At 33.0% G+C, this 21,278-nt stretch overlaps 2 protein-coding genes across 3 annotated transcripts in view; one reads left to right on the forward strand and one right to left on the reverse strand.

Moving 5' to 3' along the window:
* PLCL1 (phospholipase C like 1 (inactive)) overlaps positions 1–21,278 on the reverse strand; it is a 413,553-nt gene that overhangs the window by 321,905 nt on the left and 70,370 nt on the right. The window lies entirely within an intron of this gene.
* Positions 1–21,278, forward strand: part of BOLL (boule homolog, RNA binding protein) — a 185,053-nt gene that overhangs the window by 3,299 nt on the left and 160,476 nt on the right. The window contains 1 exon segment of the mRNA XM_074302775.1: positions 8,628–8,756. The gene's annotated coding sequence lies outside the window, so the exon portion shown is untranslated.

Here is a 21,278-nt window from a genome sequence, read left to right on the forward strand (position 1 = left end):
ACAAGTCACTTAATTTTGCTAATTCTGAGGTTCTTCAATTATGAAACATGTGCTGCTTATTATCTTGAAACTAACATTGATTGAACACCAAAGTGCAAATCATCATAAAGAGTATAAACTTAGAGGGCTCCTAACCTGGGGGTTTCAAGATCTTTTATTAATTAAAGTGACTTTATGTAAAGTGGCTCAGATAAAATTGCAATTAGTATCAAGGTCTCAAATAACCTGGATAATAAGCCCTAAACACTGGGCTCCCACAAGCAGAATTTCAACTTCTTTCCATAGATAGGAATTGCTAATATTTTTGTGGCTTTCAGGTACTATTCATTTACATAGGAAGTCTCATTATAACATACAACTTAAATATCCCAATAAAATAAAAATGGCACTTAATAGACAAAGAAATTCTATCCTTTAATGAGAAGAAAGAAAGGAGAGACAGACACAGAGAGTCAGAGAGAGAGAGACATACTCTACTCTAGAAAAGGTGGAGGAATGAAGGAAGAATCAAGAAAGATTTGTTATATTCATTCCTTGAAGTCTTTATTGCCAGTATAATGTGAAATACCACCAGAACTGAATGTAGATCACAACACAGCATTTTCATCTTTTCTGTTGCTATTGTTGTTTGTTTTTCTCTCTCCCATTTTTCCCCTTTTGATCTGATTTTTCTTGTACAACATGATATATGTGGAAATATGTTTAGAAGAATTACACATGTTCAATCTATATTGTATTACTTGCTGTCTAGGGGAGGAAGGAGGGAGGGAGAAAAATTTGGAACACAAAGTTTTGCAAGGGTGAATGCTAAAAACTAACTTTGTATATGTTTTGAAAAATAAAAAGCTATTATAAAAAAGATATAGTGGGAAATATGCAAATAAATATTGAAATGTGAAAAAAAAATAAAATTTTAAAAATAAATAAATGAATAAATGAAGGGGAAGGAGAGAAGAGAAATACTACCAGAGACCAGGGAAAGAAAAAAACCTCCATTACTATCCAACTAACTTTCCACTTTAAGTCTGTTTTCCATTGGGCATCCTCTCCTTTATCAAGGATGGCTCTTCATACATGTCATCTGAAATGTTCCTCCCCATCTTCCCATCCCCATCAAGATGCAGTTAATATCTCAACTCCTCTATGAAACCTTCTATAGTCTAGGCCAAGATGACCAACTTCTCTTTCTTCTTCCATCACCACTACCACCTTTAGTGAACCATTATCAAAGCAATTCTAATAACATGGCATTAGTTGCTTCCACAGGACGTGTGCTAAATTTATAAAAGAGTTACTAGAAATCACATAGAATATTGGCCCTGGTACAAGGATTAGAAATGGGATATGCAGCTGTATAGAAATATATATATATATATATATATATATATATATATATATATATATATATATATATATATATATATATATATATATATATATATATATATCACATCTATGCTCAGAATACAGTTAGAAGGAAGGGAGGAGAAAAGGGAAAAATTATTATTAAGCACCTACTATGTGCCAGGCATGATTCTATTAAAATTACTTTACATGATTATTATAATAACCCTAGGAGAAAGATTATAATATTATTACCATTTTGTAGCTGAAGAAACTGAGGCAAACAGAAAGCAACTCACCCAGCATCATATAACAAGACAATGAGGTCCTATTTTAAAACAAGTATTCCTGACTTCAGACCCAGATTCTACTGTGCTATCTAGAGTCCTGGTCAACATTATTATTCATTTACAAATAGAATTGTTTTGTTTTTTAAATAATAGTGATACAACATGACTTTTTGGAAATGTTTTACATAACTTCAACATGTATCTTCTCAATGGAGGGAGAAGAAAGGAAAGAATTTGGAGCTCAAAGTTTTAAAAACTAACATTAAAAATTATTTTATAGGTAACTGAAGAAAAATAAAATATTAAATAATGAAAAATAAACAAATATAGTGTTATAAAATGTTCAGTGATTCAGAGATGCTCTCCAAATCTTTCCATAATTTTCAAATGATTATGCAAAATGTCACTATGTTATCTCATAAAGGAAAGGATGCCTGGATCAGAATGATCATGAAATTCAGAAACTTCAATATGAGAAGGTTTCTAGAATAAGTAATTATTCTAACAATTTCTCTCACTTGAATACCTTGAAAAAAAATTTTAAAGAAATTAATAGAAATAAACTCATTAATGGAGCATAGTATCCTGTGAAAACAGATGGCAATTTCATAATACCTGATGGCACACAGCTTCTTAAATACACAAAGAAAAAAAACATCCAAAATAATTAGATCTAATAAATTGTTAGCTGATATATATTTTGTCAAAGGATAAAAGGGTAAAAAAAGATATCTATTCCATTTATAATGCAATAAATCCGAGATATTCTACAATTGTCTCCTTTCTTTATACTTCTTGCTAGTGATCTGAAATTACATCAAAATAAACTCGGGTGGATAAACAGAATAAATTCAATGCTAACACATTTTAACACATGCCTTTAGTCACATAAAGGCAAGACAATGTATTATAGCTTCCAAAATCCTTAAATATTAAGCTAATAATTCCTTGAAGGCAGGGAATTTTGCTTTCATCTTTGCATCCTCCATGCTTAGCACAGTTCCTGACATATGATAGATACTTAATAAATGCTTATTTGTTTGATTTATAACTTATTTCCAAAACAATTTATACTTTACATTGTTTTTCTTAGTACAATTCTTGTGAATTATGTGTAGGCTATTATTACCATTCCATAAGTGAGTCACACAAGTGAATTGGAGCAATAAATGGTATGTCCATACTATGGTCACAGAATAAGTGTACCAGGTGGGGTTAAACTAATATCTTTACTTTAAATCCAACATTTTTTCTATCATACCACAGCACATTTTTACTACTATACTACTATCATGCTACCAATCATATGTGATCTTGAAAAAAAATTAATTTATGGCTGATGGTTCAGTAGATAGAGTGCGGGGTCTGCAGTCAGAAGGACTCTTCTTCCTGAATTCAAATCTGGATTTAGATACTTACTAGCTGTATGATTCCTAGCAAGTCACTTAACTCTTTTTGCCTCAGATGTACCTCATTTGTAAAATGAGAGCTGGAGAAGGAAATGGCAAATTACCTCAGTATCTTTGCCAAAAAAACCCCAATGGATTCATGAAGAGTCAGACAAGACTGAAATGAGTCAACAATAACAACATAGTAAATATACAGAACTTCTTAGGGCTCTGAGTGAGGAGACTTGCTTAGGGTGACACAGTCAACATATGGTATATACAAGACTTTGACCCCATCTTCATGACTCTATGACTGTCTCTGCTCTTTAAATCATACTGCTGCTAAACTCCTATAAAGTTCAGAGAAGGTGAAGATCTATATTGGTAGTGTCAGGAGCTCTATCCACCAATAAGATTAAGTCCCAAGCAAATATAATAGATGCCTTTAATCTGAATACCCCAAATATCATTGCCCAATGGAAAAAGCATTCATCAAGAAATATTCATCTATCGAGTCTCTCATCACAGCATCTTGCAGATTACATCACATTTCTAAACCCATGTATCTTCAGTCTATGAAATGTGAAGCATTCAACATGCCAAATAGCCAACAAGATACTCCTAAAAAGAACAAGGATGAAGGATGTCAGGAAGGAATTGTATGATAGGTAAAGAAGATGGACTGATCCTATAGCAAGATTAAGGAAAAGCAAATGGACAGTTAGAGTGCTCCAATAGTATATTTGATATCAGAAGCAATCAATTTATGTCTCTAACACGTCAGGTTGACCCCTTAAGATGAATTTTAGGGAGAATATGGAGAGTTCCAAAAGATAAGCAGGTATGGATGGGTTATAAGTTGCATTGCTGGTGGGAATTCCCAAATCAATGAGATCACAGATATGTTTGAATATTTGAGCCAACTCTCCAGGGAAAAAACTTCATCAAAATAGATAAGCACCTTCTCTGCAATTGCTAATCTCAGAAAGTTGGCTGGAGCATTAAGTGACTAAGCAAGTGACTTGCCTAGGATCTCACAATAACTTCATGCCAGAGGAAGAAATTGAATGCAAGTCTTGATTTTAAGACTAGTGATTCCAAAACTATAGCAGATTGTTTCTCAATACTACTATTAACTGAAAAAGAGAAAAAGCTCATATTCAGAAAGCACTTATTAATCCCTTACTATGTCCAATAGATGTGTGTATGATTTATAGATTAAAATGAAAACATCCTTCTTAAATTCTGATATTTCACTTTATTGTCTGTATAACATTTTCCCCAATAGTTTACACTGCCTATTAATAAACTCAATATGTAGCACATTTGTCATTAGCACTAATTATTATACCTAATTTCTAGAGATGACTCAGTTTGGATAGCTTTAGGGGCTTCCTCATGGCCTATGTGTATCCAAGCCAGAACTTAAAACCAAATTCAGCATTATTTCCACAACTCTAGGCTATCTGAGTGCAATATCTAGTAAGTTTCATTCAGAACAGCTTGTAAAGATTCAGGGCAAAGTAGCTGCTTGGAAAGAGCTCAAAACGAATGATAATTCCAAAGAGGAAATGTCTAAATCTCCTTTTCCTGTTCAACCACCTACACTTGTAATAAATCTTTCCACTCACCTTTAACTATCCCTGCCTCTTTAGCATTCAGCAAGAAGGAAACTAATACTGTCAAATGTTAGATCAATGATTATTCCAACTAACTTCTCAACTGGTTTTATTTTGTTTTGGAGCTAATTCTTACAATCATAAATTTCATGAGAGGACCTAATTGTGTCTTCTAGCTTTTCATCACATTTTAAACTTAGGATATACTCTCTCTGGATCAGTAAACTCAGCATGCAACACATCTGTCATTAGCACTGAATTACTAAACAATCAGAAAATTAAATATCACTTTGGGGGTGGGGAGGAAAGGAAGAGAATAATCCAAACAGAAATTTGTCTTATTTAAAACTATTAGTGCCATTAAAATGAAGTGCCATTATTTCTGGATGTTCCTTACCTATTATCAAGCTGTCAGTCAATAAGTGCTTATTAAGTGCCTACTAGATGCCAGACTTTGTGGTAAGGAATAGGGATACAAAGAAAGAGGGAGGGTGAAGCAGTACCTGCTCTCAAGAAGGTGACAATCTAATTAGAGAGACATATAAACAACTATATATAAACAAAATATATACAGGGCAAATTGAAGATAATTTGGCAAGAAAGTAATATAAATCTTATAGAGGATATGATTTTATTTGGAATCTGAAGGTTCCCAGAGAAGCCAGGAGGTAAAGATGAGGAAGAAGAGTATTTCCGAACAGGCAGCAATTTTTACTCCAAAAGCAAGCTGCATTTGGAATATTTCTCCAGTTATAAATCACACCTAAAGGCAGGCACAACCAGAAATTTCAATTCTTTTATAAAATCTATCCCACATTTATTATCATCTCAATATAACTTGTGGCATTATTTATAAGAATATTTTATAATATATATATATAATATAATTTATAAGAATAATTAGCTTTCTGGGAGACTGGATCATGTGAGATTAATCCAAACTATCAGATCTAGAGGTTAGGATGTTCAAGGTCAAAAGTATTCAGCAGAATACTAAAGAAGACAGTAATGTGTACCTATTTACACAGAATACAGAACTTCCTGTTTGATTCTGTGAGACTTAACTTTGGAAGAAATACAGTCACTGGAGATTATGATAAGAAACCCTCCTCAAAAGCCACACTGTTGGTAGCATGACTTCAAGCCAAAAGTTCCTCCAAATATACAACTAATTCTAGTTAAGTGAATTTCTCAGTATTTAGAGTTCCTTAAAAGAAGAGACTGATTTTTTTATGTAATTGAAGTTCTACACCAATAAATATTACTGGAGATAAAATAAAATAGAGTTATTGACCTATTAAAACAATTATATTGTGTTAGCTTTACACATAAGAAAGCATTAGTTAGTGCTTTGTAAGTTACATAAAAATATCAAGGATACAAAAGAATGTTATCTTCATCAATAATGATTATTGGTCCTTTAAATCAGCAAGGGAGATTACATATGCCTAGGGAAATTATTTTTAAATAATTGAAAAAAACACTGATACAATGGTGCTTAAAGCATCTTCCTATTTTTTCTCAGCAGCCATCATCTTTCACTTTCAGCATATAGTCATATGGTAGGATTTCAAAATCAATCAGTCCCTCAGTTGATTAATTAGAATTCCTTACACATGGTTTTGCTCAAACCCAAGAAAAATTCAAAGAATCTACAAGAAGTAAGTTTCATAGGTAGGCAATCACTATTTCCTTCCAAAGGTTACTGGGGTAATGCACACTTGAATTTTGATCACGGCCACAACAATGTTTTGATGAACTAAAACTCTTATATTTTACATGAAGCATTTGATAAATTAAATCTATATGGTTCAAGTAAATGGGGGTCTTACTCCCCTATAAAAAAATGTCTTTTGCCTAGAGAACAAGGGCATAAACAATGGGACTATGATATTCAATTACCTTGGAGTCTGAATACATCAAAGGAAATGTATTAACTGTGCAGGGTATTGTATGTGCAAAGCACAATGTCTTGTACCTAATAGGCAATCAATAAATATTTATTGGAATAATAAATTAATGTCATACTTTTAATGAATGGACAAAAAAATCTTAAATGTTAAAAAATAACAATAATAAAATTTGAAATCAAAAGAGGTTAAATTATTTGCCTAAGGATACCCAGGGACAAGGATTTGGATTCCAGTCTGCTATGATGCACGGTACTCTCAGGAGCACCATTTATTAGAGTGAGTTTTGACAATGAGTTGTGTCAGTCAATAAACTTTTATTAAGCACTCTCTTATGTGCCAGACACTGGAGTAAGTCCAGTGATGCAAAAGAAGCAAGACAATCCCTATCCTCAACAAACTCACAATATAATGGGGGAAAGAACAAGCAAAGAAATATGTACAAATGAGCAAAGTACACGTTAAATAAGAAATAATTAGCAGCAAGGGGAGGCACTAGAATTGAGAGGGAAAGCTTTCCTATAAAGGTAGGATCTTAGGACCTGAGGGGGTCCGAGACTCCCAGAGTCTATTCCCTCTGGCTCCAGGCTCCTGTTGCTTCCTCCAGTTTAATAGATTGCCTTCAGCTTCTGTAGTTCCGATCTAAGATTCCTGGATTCAGCTTCTGATTCTGACTTAAAGGAAACCAGGGAAGCCAGTAGGTTTAGATGACCGAGGGAGAATATTCTAAGCTTGGGAGACATTCTGAGAAAAACGCTCAGAGCCAAGAAATGGAGTGTCTTAGTAATGAAATAGCCAGAAGGAAAATAAAAGAGGAGTGACAAGATTGAACCTGGGTTTTAGGAAGATTACTTTGGTGTCTGACCAGAAGGTGGATTAAAGTGAGGAAAGACTTAAAACAGGCCAACCCATCCAGTAGTAGTCTAGGAGGAGACAAGATGAGAAATGTACCAAAAGGAGAATTTCTTCTTTCAGTAAATAGTCCCAAACTATTGGCTTTAAGTTTTGAAGTCTATATGTTATGGTAGTTTTGAAGTCTATACGTTATTGTTTTTCTGTTCCTTTCTCTCCCTACCAAGTTTTTGATTATCAACTTTTCTGCCTGTGCTATTCTTTCCCATCCACCGTCAGTGTCTATCATGAAAAAGGCTAGGAAAATATCACCAAACATATTAGAAATGCATGTAAAATTAGAGTAAACTGAGTGAGGGACTGCAGATTTTTCTATAAAGAGCATATGTTTTAATATTTGACAATGACACTCTGTGACATTGATTTCTTGACCACCAAGAAAAAGCTTCCATCTTGGTTTTGAATATGTATGATAATTTTAAGAATTAACTTATAAAACAAAATAATAAAATCACAATTTAGTTCTTCATAATTTGTAGATAGAAGTTAATTTTATATTTTTTAATCTTTGGTCAGTTTAGTAGTTTGGTTAATTGGTCATTTGTAATAGATTGATAAATAGGTTCTATCCCTAATTTTGCCACAACTTTAAATATGAAATCCTGAGCCTGAAAGACATGTACTTTTAGTAATCACAGTGAACTCATTCCCAAGAAAGTCATGGACTATACATATTCACAAAGAACTTTTTGCACAATTTTCCAAATAGTAAGCAATATGAAACTTTCTTAAAATATGCAATCTTTAAAATCAAAGTCTGGATTGAAAAAATGCAATTTTCTATAAAACAAAATTTACACATCAGGAGTGCATGAACTCTTGCCTTTTGGGTTCATTTCTATAATTCCTTGATGAATCTAGAAAAAGAAAAACCTTAGTTTCCTACTTAAATATAGGTGATTTTTACAATTTTCTATGCTTATTCTATTAAATGAAAAGTCCTTTCTAAATTCTTTTAATTTAAAAAAATATAATTGATAATTCACTATTTAAATGTCCTTTTTCTTCTCTTTTTCCTCAAATTTTCATAGAACATTTGATACTGATCTCTTCTTTATCTTTGTCACACTACACTATATTAACCCGAATATAAGTAATAAATGCCACAGGAAATGCTATAAGCTGCTTAAGGGTATTAATTGTTTCATTTTTTCCTTTTTGTAGACCCAGCACCAAGTTGATAAAGTCTGAATATGGAATGATGTACATCCAAGTAGAAGAGGGCTTACAGCTGTTTGTAGTTATTAATCACCCTGGCTATAAAAAAGGATACCAGGACTTCTCCTGACACTGGTAATTAGATAAACTATTGGTGGAATAAGCACAATAAGAACTCTATAGCCTATAAATATTTGTGACAGAGTATATCTAGAATTAATGAGGAAGTAGAAAGCAGTAGATATACGATAGATGATTATCAATGGTTATGTAAGAGAGGAAGGAAGAAGAGGAAAAAGAGGAGGAGGAGAGGAAAAGGGAGGGAGGAAGAGAAGAGAGGGAGGAAGAGAAGGAGGAAGAAAGAAAGACAAAGAGAAAAAGATTAAATAATATCGTAACACTATGGTATTTGGGTTTATGGATGTCTTCACTTGTGTTTTTTTTACAACTTGTAGAAGAATCTGAGAGTGAATCCACAGGGGTTTGGGTGGTCTTTTAGGATGAACCTTGATTTAGGGAGAACTGGAGAGGGAAATTAGGAATGGTACTGAAAGACAAGCTGGGAAGTGTTTGTATTAACTGATTTCTACTGCTCTGTCTGGAGCAATTCAAGTGTTTTTGAGACAGTGATAAAAGCTCTGTATATAGTATAGCTGAAATATACAGTTTTAAATCTCCATTCATCTTTATCAGGGAATATAGAATAAAAATGGGGGAACAGGAAAAGGAATAGATGGTATAAGCAAGTTCAACGTAAGCATGCATAGGATCTAATAGATGCAAATTGGGTTTCATAAATGTCTCTTGAATTGAATTGAAATTTATCCTTATCAAATTGATAAAAAGTATTTGGTGTCATTGCATATGTCATTATTAAAGTATGTATAGTAATTTAAATAATCTTCCACACATTGACTATTTAAAAGTACTTGGAATCTTAATATTAGAAGAGACTATAAGGAAAGCTGAGCACTGCATAATTGACGCTTTCAAAATGTGATATTAGAGAAGACTTCTGAAAGATCCTTAGACAACAAGATCAAATCAGTCAATACTTAAAGAAATTAACTCATAATATTCACTTGAAGGTAAAATATTGAAGCTGAAACTTAAATATTTTGGCCACATAATGAAACAACAGGATTCATTAGGGGGAAAAACCCATCATATTGGAAAAGATTACAAATCAAAAGAAGAGATTAAGAGAGGAGAATGAAATGGATAGATAGTATCATGAAAGCAATGAATACAAGCTTGGACAGACATAGGAAATAGTAAAGAAGGGCCTGGTATGCTATAGTTCATTGGGTCACAAAGTCAGACTCAACCAGACGACTGAACAAGTTCAGAAATGATCCACCAGACTCAGCATCCTCAGTGATAGGGCTAGCAGGTATGCACCACTACAGATTCTTCAATTCCATAAGAATTTATTAAACACTGGCACAGTATTCTTCTAGATACTGTAGGAAAGACAAAGATACAAAGATAACTAAGATACAGAACTGTTTTGAAGAAACCTACAACCCAACAAAGGAAATAAAATATGATGATGCAAAAACATCAATGAAACAGAATAGAGTATGGTTGGTAGGTTAACACATATTTTAGGCAAGGTATATAAGAACAAAATATCTTGAGAGAACAAAGATGGAAAGAATCTCTTCCACTAAGGAAAAAGGGAATTTCTAGGTGATGGCAGGTAGAACTACAAAGGATGAACATTTTAAATCTAGTCATGACCTAGACAAACATAGAGTGGAAAAGTAGAGAATAATATGGAAATAGGCACATGTATAATATGAATATATAGATTAGACAGGAGGGAGGGAGGGAATTTGAAATTCAAATTTTAATTTTAATAAATATTTAAAATTCTTTCTCCATGTCATTAGAAAAAATAAAGACATTTTTTAAAAAATAAAAGTACATAAAACGGTGAGAAAATGATGAGTATTCCACTTTAATTGGAACACTGAGTATACAAACTAGTGAATGTGAAGTAAGATAAGAAAAGAAGAACTAAGTCAAGTTGTAGAGTGCTTTGAATGATAAGTTAGGAAATATGATCTTTATTTAATGGGCAGGAAATAAGGAACCATCAAAGATCTTTTTTACCAGTAAATTGACATGCTCAGACCTATTCATTTAAAAGATTCATGTGACAATGATTTATAGAATGTATTAGAAGGAGGAGATAAGATGTAGTATAAACTTGAGTCAAAAAATAAGAGTTCATATGTCCAAAGGACTATCAAGCTCTGCAAACCCTTTGATCTAACAATACCATTACTGTTTGTATCCCAAAGAGATCATAAAAAGGGGGAAAGGACCTACACATACAAAATATTTATAGCAGCTCTTTTTTAGTAGAAAAGAATTAGAAATTCTTTTCCCATAAATTAGGGAATGGCTAAACAAGTTGTGGCATATAAATGTAATGAAATAATATTGTGTTATACAGAATGAGGAACTAGTGATTTTCAAAATAAAAACCTAAAAAGACTTGTATGAACTGATGCTAAGTGAAGAAAATGGAACCAAGAGGACACTGTACATAGTAACAACACTGTGCAATGATCAACTTTGATTGACTTAACTCTTCTCAGCAATTCAATGTTCCAAGACAGTTCCAAAAGCCTCACGATGGAAAATGCTTTCCATATCTAGAGAAAGAATCATGGGGTCTGAATGCAGATTAAAGCATGGTATTATCACTTGAGGGAGTGGATTGTGGCTTTTTCCTTTTGTTCTGGTTTCTTCTTTCACAACATGATTAATGTGGAAATATGTTCAACATGATTGCACATGTATAACCTATATCAGATTGCTTGCCATCTTGGGGAGGAGGGTGGGAAGATAAAACAGGAAAAAAAATTTGGAACTCAAAATCTTGTTTAAAAATGTTGAAAATTATCTTTTACATATAATTAGAAAAAAAATAAAATACTATTTACTTTTTTTTTAAAATGAGAGGAATTCAAAATATACCTCTAATACTAATTGTGTGACCCTCCTGGTTAACTTACCCTAACCATCATCTGTAAAACTGGAATTAGGGGGAAAAAAGGTGGGGGGGGAGAATTAGACTAGATGACTTCTGCGGTGTTTCCCATGATTCTAGACCCTCATCAAATCAGGAGCAATATGATAGAAGGCTACTACAGTACTCCAGAGGAGAGCCAGTAAAAACTGGTTTGGTCCTTAGGATGCAGATTATTCTAAAGCCAATAAGCCCAAAGATTGGGCCTTAACTCCTCCCTCTCCAGCTTCTTGTTTTTGTGGCAAGTTAGAGATTCAGTGGATAAAGCATAGGGCCTGGAGTAAGAAAGACCTGAGTTCACAACCAGCCTCACACACTTCCTAGCTGCATAACCATTAGCAAATCACTTAACTTTTGATTATCTGACAAAAGGATCCACTAGATCTACTGCAGAAGGAAATAGCAAGAAAATCTCATGGACATTAGTCCATTGGATCATTAAGAGTCACACATAACTGATCTACTGAACAACAAAACAGCATTAAGTTTCCTGGATCTGTTGTTGCTCTTTATTTAGAAAACCCTCATATCTCAATAGTCCAGGTTTACTCTATTTCCTTATGATGCGTCATCTCCTAATAATTTCATATTACATCTTTCTCTAAAATGCTATGTAAATTTGAGCCTTGACACAATTTGGAGCTTTACTGAAATGTGTGCACACCATTACACAATAGTATGTCCAAAGCTGTACCTGGGGTATATTGCCCTTGGGCTAAGAGCAATGGAGACTATACTGAGAATCTTCCCTGTTGATCTGTCCTCCTCTCCTTATGAGTAGTTGTAAAGTTTTACTAACTGACAGTCTTGTGTATCTCTTCTGCCACAATTCAAATTATCCCTTCTCCTGAACTACAGGTCAGAATAAAGATGATGAGAGTAGGAATATAAAGGCATGGACAGGAGTAGATACAACATCTCAGAGTTATTATAAAGTTTCTGATAAGCTTTTTAGAAAAAAATATCAGAGAAGCCTTCCTAATTTGTGTTCAGGTGTCTGAAAGATGCATTATAAATGCAATCCAAAAAGTAATCAGGAAGCAATCAACAGAAGCCAGGAAAGTTACAAATATTTTTATTTCATCTTTAATTATACACTGTTTACTGAAATAGCAACTGTCAAGTAACAAAACCACATTAAATGCATGTTTTGTGAAGGGGGACAGTTGATGTTGTTTTCCTACCAGTTAAGAAATAGCATGTTCCTATACGGTTGAGATTTCTGGCTAGCTTCCACTCCAGTTAAAATTCCTTACCTTCTTATTGAAAGCTTTCAGATTTGAGATTTACCAAAATGTCAAATAGTTATCTCTTGCTGGCATGAAGCATATTGTTTAACTCTTGGCCAAGATTCATTTTTACATCATTTGTCATTTTACACATTGAAGGGGGGAAAGCTTTGACAATTTATGTTCTCTTGAAAAGAAATGAAAATATGCTTAATATTTTTCCAAGTTCATTATGTGCAGATGTAGTGTGTAATAAATTGTTCTTAAGAAATTTAAATTAAAAGGAGCAACAAACAAGGCTGAATACATTCACGTATTTCAAAATCTTCATAATATTTATGCTCAAGAAAATCTAACCATGTCCTTTCTAGCTCATTTCAGTTTCCATTTCATTAACAGTGAAACAGCTAATCTATGGGAAATGGAACCTTACTACTGTGCTATAATACAATCTTCAGAAAAAAAAGAAAAGAAATGGAAAAGCAAGCCTCAGAAAAAGTGATTAGAGTGTAATGGATGTCAAAACATGCTGCATTCATTGATCTGTTGACATGTGAAATAATTCTAACTGGGTCAACCAAGAACATATCCTTAAAACTCCTATTAGGTTTTAATAACATTTATTTTACATACTATTCTTTTCAGAATACTAAGTGAATTTGGTGTCAAAGACATCTGGGTTCAAATCCCACCTCTGATACCTCTTAGCTATATAACCAGCACTTAACACAGGTCTAGTACATAGTAAGTGTTAAATAAATAAAAGACTGATTTGTTGACTGACCATAAGCAAGTTATTTCATATTTGGAGCCTCAAGTTTTTATTTCCTTTACCACAAAAAAAAAAAAAAATTAAGCACCTACCACGTTCAAAACATTGGGATTGGAAGTAGCAATTGTAAGCTCTTAAATAAAACTACTGTACTACTACTTCTATTGTATGTACATCATAAGTACTTCAAAAAGTACTTGATTGAATTTTCATAAAGATATATACTTCACTTTGCCTTCTCTTGGAAATGCCAATTTATGGCATTCTGCCACCAGAAATTTCCAAATTCCTTTTTCTCTAGGAAGAAAAAAAAGATACAGAATAAAATGTAAAGGCCCCAGACCTAGCAAAGTAAATTTAATGGGAAAAAAATGAATCAGAATGTTCATTTTCTTTCTAGGTGGCCAAATTAATCACAAAATACTTCAAAGTGAAAGAGTGAATTTAAATAATAATCTAAGAAAGTATGATGATTCAATCTCAGAATTGTGTACTTATAATGCTCTAGTGATAAGTCTTTCTCATTTTGCTAGGCTAATCTTTGCCACAATTAGGCATAAGAGAAGAAATTTAATAAGTAAATGCCATGTATTTATTTTTCAAATTTTCTAATTATTTTTATAAATGTATGGTTTTCAAATGATAATTTTTAAAATGTGGTCAAATATAAATAGATTTCCTCATTTTAAAAAAGTGCTTGATTGTTTACTTAGGCATGTTATGTAGCCTGATATTCAACAAATTGCTCATTTGATGACAAATGCTCTAAGTTTGATCAATTTCTTACTAAGGAGAGTAATGGATTCAGTGCTAGACTTTGAATTAAGAAGAGCTGGGTTCAAACCCCAATTCTAAGATTTACTATGTGAACACAAGAAAATCCCTTGATCTCTTAATGTTCAAGTAATTCTCTGAGACATTAAGATTTAGACATCGAGATAAGCATCAGAAAAGGGAGTTTCCACACTAATGAAGTCATAGGTCATAGACATTTCTGACATTTATCATGCAGCTAAATTTGAAAGAAAAATTTAGAGGTGTGGTTGTATGTTTGTGTGTGTGTTTGTGTATGTGTGTGTCTGTAATTAGTCTACTCTGAAAGCTGAAATAAGTTTGAAAATGATAGGTGGCAACCAAAGAACAAAAAGACTTTGACAATTTCTGTTTTGACTGATGATCAAATTATAAAATTTTAATTTCTCCCATTTTTGAATACCAGTCGATTAGATAAGAAATACTAAACAACTCATATGTTACTGTAATAATGCCTGGTTCAGAAATAGGAAACACAGAATGGGGCATTGACTGTAAAAGGTTCCCTTAATGAAAACTTCATACCCAAACTCAATAGTTGCCATAAGAGTCAGAACTTTTGGCTTTGTAATGCCATGCTGTGAATCATCCCTCTATTTAAGTTCAATTAAAGTGTTCAATTAGGCTTTATTAGCTTAAAATTGCATTAGTCTGAAGATTTTTAAGATATCCTATATACTCTGATAATGAGAATGCCAATATAGTATGCTTCAATGCATTCCATAATAGTCCAACTTGGTCACTGGACAAGGACATTTTGAGTAACTATAGTTAAATTAATATTCAAAGACAGTCTAAAGACTAGTAATAGCAAGATTGTGTGATAATCAACTAGGAAAGACAGTCCTTCTCAGTGGTTCAGTGATCCAAAGCAATTCCAATAAACTTCGGATAGAAAATGCCATCTGCATCCATTCCTAGTTGTCTTTGAGTCAATATAACTGATCCTTTAACACTGGACTTGGAGTTAGAGTATATATATATATATATATATATATATATATATATATATATATATATATATATATATATATACACACACACACATATATATATATATGTATATATATATACATATATATATGTATATGTATATATATATACATATATATATATATTTGAATCTGGACTCTGCTACTTAATTCTTAACGTAACTTTGGGCAAGTCAATTAAACTATATAGACCTCATTTTCATCATTTGTTAAGTGAAGGGATTGGATTAGGTGCCTTTTTAGGTTCTTTCCAGCTCTAAATCGATGAATGTCAGGAAGAAAGAATAAATATGAAAACATGGCACTAACTACCCTAGTCAAACAATGACACACAAAAAAATCAGAATAAAGGGAAAAAAAAATAATATAGACCATCCCCATTTCATGCAAAAGTAACTGAGTTAAAACAATATAATATGGAAGGAGGAGAAACATATCATCCAAACTAGAAAACATTAGCTGATGTTATTCAAAAGAGAGGCATGACACCTAAAGTCAACATTAGTTTTAAATATAAATTTATTTGTAAAATGTTATCATTTTTGAAACTATGCCCAAAGAGCCATCAAACTGTGCATAATCATTGATCTAGCAGTGTTTCCACTATCTTTACATATATTTTGAAAATAAAAAAACTAATTTTTAAAAATCTGTGGTGGATTGATAATGGTCAAAGAATATGAAACAGATAATTTTCAAATGATGAAAATAAAGCCACCTATAGTCATATAAAAAAGCTCTAAATCACTATTTATTACAGAAATAAATATCAAAACAACTCAGATACCATTCTCACACCTCTCAGATTGGCTAAGATAATAGGAAAAGATAATGATAAATGTTTGAGGTATGTGGAAAAACTGGAACATTAATGCATTGTTGGTGAAGTTATGAAATGATCCAACCATTCTGGAGAGCAATTTGGAATTATGCCCAAAGGGCTATAAAACTGCATACCCTTTGACTCAGCAGTGCCACTACTGAGTTTATATCCAGGGAAATCATAGAGGAAGGAAAAGGACCCACAAGTGCAAAAATGTTTACAATAGTTCTTTTTAGTGGTAACAAAGAATTAGAAAATGAATAGATGTCCATCAATTGGGGAATGACTGAATAAGTTGTAATATATTAAGGCAATGGAATATTATTGTTATATGAAAAAATAAGCTGATTTTAGAAAGGCCTGGAAAGATTTACATGAACTGATTCTGAGAGAAACAAGCAGAACCAGAAATACATTGTACACAGTAATAGCAAGATTGTGTGATAATCAACTAGGAAAGACTTGGTTCTTCTCAGTGGTTCAGTGATCCAAAGCAATTCCAATAAACTTTGGATAGAAAATGCCATCTGCATCCAGAAAGAGAACTATGGAGACTGAATGTAAATCAATACATACTATGTTCATTTTTTTTCTGTTTTTTTTTCTCTCCTGTGGGTTTTTTCCCTTTTGTTCTGATTTTTCTCTCTCAACATGATTCATAAAGAAATGTATTTTTAAAAGTTAATATAAATGTATAATCAGAAAAATTAAATTTAAAAAATTTAAATAAAAATTAACTTTAAAAATTTTAAATGCTGTTGTAGAATAGGATAAAAGATCATAATAAGTATCTCTTCACAACACATCAAAGAGTAGAGGAGGGGGAAATGAGTAAGCAGAAATCTTGCCATGAGGCCCAACTTAAGGTAGATGATGGTCTAGTTACACATAAAAGGACATTTGTAAGTAAGATAGGAAGGAGGATAATAAGTACATGAAAAATGAGACGCGTATCTTTTTCATCATTGATTACACTAGAACCAGCGTATTTGAACTTAACACCTTAGTTGTTGTTGATATGAAGAAGTAAAAATGGCATTTTAGAAAAATGACAATAGGAAAGGCAGTAAGACTAGACCAAGTACACAAATATAAATGCTGAAGACACTATAATTTTGGAAGCTAAAGAATTAATTTTTCAAGCTATCCAAAAAAAGGAAAGCACTAAATGATGTTCCCAAACACAGATTATATAATTAAACAAAACAAAAAAGTGTTCCAGAAAATGTCAAAAGCTACCAAATTTATGCTTACTTTGTTTCACCAAGGCCAATCTCTAGTGCTACCTTCTATCACTTCCTCTATTATAACCTCCATTGCATTGTCCCCATTACTACTACTACTTCTCTCATTCTTCTCTTTCTCTTTCTATCTGTGTGCATGTTTCTCTATGTCTGTGTGTGTCTCTGTCTCTGCTTCTCTGTTTCTTCTTTCCTTTCTAATTTTTAATCTCTCCCTATGTATTGATTACTTCCTGACTCCTGACAAAAAAGTAAAAACTCTTACTAGATTCTGCCATATTTACTAACCAAATCTATCTCTTCTCTTTCTCAGCCAAATTTCTTTAAAAAGTCAACACTTGGCATCTTCACTTTTTCTTCTTGTACTCTCTTCTTAACCCTGTGTAACCTGGTGTCCAACTTCATCAATCAACTGAGATTCTGTCTCTAAAGATACCAATAAGCTCTTTATCATCAGAACTAATGATCTCTTTTCTTTCTTCAACCTTATTGACCTTTCTGTAGCATTTGAGACTATTATCCTCTCCTCCTAAACAATCTTTTCATTCTGGGCTTTAAATACCATAAATCTTTCTTGGTTCTTTTTCTACCTTTTGGGACATTTGTGGAAGAAATCAGTGTGAAAACAAATGTGAAATGATACAAACTGGCTAAATGTCTACCCCAAACTAGATATTTAGATATAGCGCTCAATCAATCAAAAATATTTGTCAAATTTTTAATTCATTTCAGGCACTGGGATAGGTAGTAGAAATAAACAGATAAAAATAAAGCTGCTAGATGATGCAGTGGATGCCATCTGGAGTCAGGACCTGGAGTCAGGAAGAAGACTCAAATTCAAATCTTGTCTCTGATACTTATTTATACTAGTTGTATAACCCTGAGCTTAATTTCTGTCTCCCTCAGTTTCCTTATCTATAAAAAATGGGGAAGATAATAGCACTTGTTTCCCAGAATTTTTGTGAAGATAAAAGTAAAATAGTATTTGAAAAGAGCTTTGCAAACTTTGAAGTATTATATAAATGCAAGATGATATTATTATTGTTAAATGAAGTAGATATAAATTCCATGATGCAGTATATAAATGCTAATTAAATGAAAAGTCTCTAATTTCAAGGAACTTACATTCTATCAGAAGAGATACATACAAAATTGTAACAAGGTGATTTTGAGAGAGGGTCAGTCACTAAGACCTATGGGGAAATCGGCAAAGGCATCATGTAAAGGTGCTTGAGATGCCTTGAAGGAAACAAGGATTTATAAGAGGTAGAGAAGTGATTACATTGCAGACAAGTAGGAACAATTATTGTAAAGGCACAGAGATGAAAAAATGTGAAGAAATCCAAGAACTCTAGTTTAGCTGGACCATGGAGTGGAAAAAAAACAGAACAAAGAATAAATAGGTTAAGATCAAATTATAAAGGAATTTAAATGCCAAACAGGAGAATTTATATTTTATCCCAGTGGCAGCCAGGAGCCACTGGAGTATAATAAACAATCTTACTTTATCAGCAATAGTAAAGAGCCCTACATATGGGCTCTGTCACCTAAATGCCTAATAAGCTATGTAATTAAATCATAACAATACTTCAAAAAAAATTAGGTAGGAGCAGTTAGGACTAAACATATTTAGAAGAAATCTACTCTGCAAGCAACTCTATTTGAAAGGTCCTTGGGGATCAATTTTTATGGTATTTAATAAAGGAATAGATTTCAAAATAGCAGCAAGATCACAATGTTAATAATTGTTGGCATTTATTTAGTATTGTAAGATCTGAAGTCCTTTATATAATTTGATTCTTCTGAATACTGTATGAGATAAGTATTCCTTATTCCCTATGAATAATCCCATTTTACAGACTTCTAAATTGAAGCTTATTCAGGTTAAATGATTGGTTAAATAAGTGTTAGAGGTAAAGAAATGTCACAATCCAGATCTTTTCTTTCAAGTCCAACACACCATCTACTGCATCATACTATATACCTCACCAAAAAAAAAAAAAAAAAAAAAAAAAAAATCAGGTTCTACTAGCAATTCACGTGCCTGCTTTCATATTCCCATAAATAACTTTATTCATTAAGAGTATCCTCAAAGAAAACATGAAAAGGAGCTAGGAAGAATTTAATAGAAAATTTTCTATACAAGATACCTTTGTATGGTCACACTCCAACTGAGACTGAGAAGAACAGAAAATACAAGTTCCTTTTGAATCTATTGCTTTTTTAAGTATTTGACTTGGGGCAGGAGGGAGAATGAAAAGAGATAGATTTCTTTGAAAAAAGAAAAGGAAAAAATAGTCATTGAAGAATATTTTTAAAATTTAAAGAAAACATAAGACCAGAAACACAGAAATGCAATATAGCTTTGAAAGTTACATGCTAAGTTTATCATAAACTATAAAGAAAAAAACATGGGTATGTTGATTGTTGTCCTCCTTTCTCAAAGAGGACCAAAATTGTATTATGTTATAATCAAGATACAAGGTGTCCAACTGTGACTGATCAAACCAACAAGAAGTCAGCAGCCTTGCCACAGGTCAGGCACAACTGAATCATATGAACATTTGGGGTGGATTCTCTAACTTTGTGCATCTTGTGCATCTTTTGAGGTACTTCAATTCTGCTTTTCTTAGAGAGCACAGTACCTTCTCTGATGAGGACATGTAATGTTGGCTGTCCTGTACCAGTGATTCCCATTTCATGCAATCAGTTCTAAAATTCTTAAGAAAAACCTTTTTTTTTTCCCCTGAGGCTCGGGTTAAGTGACTTGCCCAGGGTCACACAGCTAGGAAGTGTTAAGTGTCTGAGATCAGATTTGAACTCGGGTCCTCCTGAATTCAAGGCTGGTGCTCTATCCACTGCGCCACCTAGCTGCCCCAAGAAAAACCTTGACAGCGACCTTGTATCACTTTTTCTGACAACCACCATATGAGCGCTTAGCCTGTGTGCAGTCTTTTTGGCAAGCACACATTGGACATCCAAATAATGTGGCCAACCCAACAGAGCTGCAGTCTCTGCAATAGTTTGAATGCTTAGCGGTTTAGTTTGAGAAAAAGCTCTCAGTGTCTAGTACCTTTCCCTTCCAGGTGATCTTCAGAATCTTCCTAAGACAATTCAAATGGAAGCAATTCAGTTCCTGACTTGGCTCTGATAGACTGCTTAGATTTCCCATACATATAGCAATGAGCAAAACAGCTCTGCAGACCTTTAGTGTGGTAATCAGTCCAAAACTTCTCTCTCACACTTTCCTTCAGAGCCTTCCAAACCCTGAGCTAGCTCTGGAAATGCGTGTGTCAGCCTCATTATTAATGTGTACATTCCTGGAAAATATGCTTCCAAGATAAGTAAACTTATCCATAGCATTCAAAACTCCATTTGCTATAACTAATGGTTCTACATATGGACATTGTAATGCTGGTTGATGGAATTCCTGTGTTTTCTTAGTGTTAATTGCTAAGTCAAAATTAGCAAAAACAGCAGAATATAGATCCACACTTTTTTTGCATCTTAGCTTCAGAGGCTACATTGAGAGCACAATCATCTGCAAACAAACAAAAAAAAAAACCATGCACCAACACTCCCTCCACTTTAATTTTGGCTTATAGTCTTTTCAAGTTGAAGAATCTATGCCTCAGTGAAGGCATTTGAAAACATGGCTGAAAACATCATGATAAAAAGCATTGGAGCAAGCACACAGTTTATTTCACTCCATTGGTGATTGGCAAAACACAAGAGCATTCATTG

The sequence above is a fragment of the Sminthopsis crassicaudata genome, chromosome 3 (genome assembly GCF_048593235.1).
Source record: "Sminthopsis crassicaudata isolate SCR6 chromosome 3, ASM4859323v1, whole genome shotgun sequence".
Lineage (NCBI taxonomy): Eukaryota > Metazoa > Chordata > Mammalia > Dasyuromorphia > Dasyuridae > Sminthopsis > Sminthopsis crassicaudata.